The sequence below is a fragment of the Scylla paramamosain genome, unplaced genomic scaffold (assembly GCF_035594125.1).
Source record: "Scylla paramamosain isolate STU-SP2022 unplaced genomic scaffold, ASM3559412v1 Contig7, whole genome shotgun sequence".
NCBI classification, from domain to species: Eukaryota; Metazoa; Arthropoda; class Malacostraca; order Decapoda; family Portunidae; genus Scylla; species Scylla paramamosain.
The window spans coordinates 577,501-579,891 of NW_026973672.1; positions in this window are offsets into that span (position 1 = coordinate 577,501).

The window sequence follows — 2,391 nt, forward strand, 5'->3', positions numbered from 1 at the left end:
AGAAGAGGGGATAGTTGTCTGGAAGATTGTGTCGAGTTGATAGATGGAGGAATTGAGTTTTTGAGGCATTGAACAATACCAAGTTTGCTCTGCCCCAATCAGAAATTTTAGAAAGATCAGAAGTCAGGCGTTCTGTGGCTTCCCTGCGTGATATGTTTACCTCCTGAAGGGTTGGACGTCTATGAAAAGACGTGGAAAAGTGCAGGGTGGTATCATCAGCATAGGAGTGGATAGGACAAGAAGTTTGGTTTAGAAGATCATTAATGAATAATAAGAAGAGAGTGGGTGACAGGACAGAACCCTGAGGAACACCACTGTTAATAGATTTAGGAGAAGAACAGTGACCGTCTACCACAGCAGCAATAGAACGGTCAGAAAGGAAACTTGAGATGAAGTTACAGAGAGAAGGATAGAAACCATAGGAGGGTAGTTTGGAAATCAAAGCTTTGTGCCAGACTCTATCAAAGGCTTTTGATATGTCCAAGGCAACAGCAAAAGTTTCACCAAAGTCTCTAAAAGAGGATGACCAAGACTCAGTAAGGAAAGCCAGAAGATCACCAGTAGAGCGGCCTTGACGGAACCCATACTGGCGATCAGATAGAAGGTTGTGAAGTGATAGATGTTTAAGAATCTTCCTGTTGAGGATAGATTCAAAAACTTTAGATAAGCAGGAAATTAAAGCAATAAGACGGTAGTTTGAGGGATTAGAGCGGTCACCCTTTTTAGGAACAGGTTGAATGTAGGCAAACTTCCAGCAAGAAGGAAAGGTAGATGTTGACAGACACAGCTGAAAGAGTTTGACTAGGCAAGGTGCAAGCACGGAGGCACAGTTTCGGAGAACAATAGGAGGGACCCCATCAGGTCCATAAGCCTTCCGAGGGTTTAGGCCAGCGAGGGCATGGAAAACATCATTACGAAGAATTTTAATACGTGGCATGAAGTAGTCAGAGGGTGGAGGAGAGGGAGGAACAAGCCCAGAATCGTCCAAGGTAGAGTTTTTAGCAAAGGTTTGAGCAAAGAGTTCAGCTTTAGAAATAGATGTGATAGCAGTGGTGCCATCTGGTTGAAGTAGAGGAGGGAAAGAAGAAGAAGCAAAGTTATTGGAGATATTTTTGGCTAGATGCCAGAAATCACGAGGGGAGTTAGATCTTGAAAGGTTTTGACATTTTCTGTTAATGAAGGAGTTTTTGGCTAGTTGGAGAACAGACTTGGCATGGTTCCGGGCAGAAATATAAAGTGCATGAGATTCTGGTGAAGGAAGGCTTAAGTACCTTTTGTGGGCCACCTCTCTATCATGTATAGCACGAGAACAAGCTGTGTTAAACCAAGGTTTAGAAGGTTTAGGACGAGAAAAAGAGTGAGGAATATACGCCTCCATGCCAGACACTATCACCTCTGTTATGCGGTCAGCACACAAAGACGGCTCTCTGACACGGAAGCAGTAGTCATTCCAAGGAAAATCAGCAAAATACCTCCTCAGGTCCCCCCAACTAGCAGAGGCAAAACGCCAGAGGCACCTTCGCTTAGGGGGATCCTGAGGAGGGATTGGAGTGATAGGACAAGATAAAGATATGAGATTGTGATCGGAGGAGCCCAACAGAGAAGAAAGGGTGACAGCATAAGCAGAAGGATTAGAGGTCAGGAAAAGGTCAAGAATGTTGGGCGTATCTCCAAGACGGTCAGGAATACGAGTAAGGTGTTGCACCAATTGCTCTAGGTCATGGAGGATAGCAAAGTTGTAGGCTAGTTCACCAGGATGGTCAGTGAAGGGAGAGGAAAGCCAAAGCTGGTGGTGAACATTGAAGTCTCCAAGAATGGAGATCTCTGCAAAAGGGAAGAGATCAGAGTCTTTTCTTGCTGTCAATACAAATAATAACAAATAACACAACCATTATATTCCCCTTTTACAAAAATAAGTAAATAAATAAATAGATACATAAAATAATAAAATAAGTAATAGTTCCACCTTGCCTATCATTAAAAATCAATAAACAAGGAAATGTAAGCACACTCCACCTACACAAATAAATACCCAAGCTTCACTTGCCTCACACACCAACACACACACACACACACACACACACACACACACACACTTGGGCACCCAAACTTTAACTGTGAGAAGCTTCAACTCACCTCCCAGGCAACAGCCACACACCCCGACACCCTAACCCACATTCAGGGACTCGGGGTGCACCAGGATGGGCTGGGAGGACCTGAAGACGCAGCCGTAGCATGAATGTACCCTAACACAGCCCTGGAAGCTCAGGACGTACCAGGGAGAGACTGTGAACGCGGCATTCTCATTCTAACGGCCTGTTTTCATGTTGAAGCAGAAGGGTTTCTTCAGAGTGGCTGTCTTGACGACCTGAAAGCCTTCCTTGCTGCCAG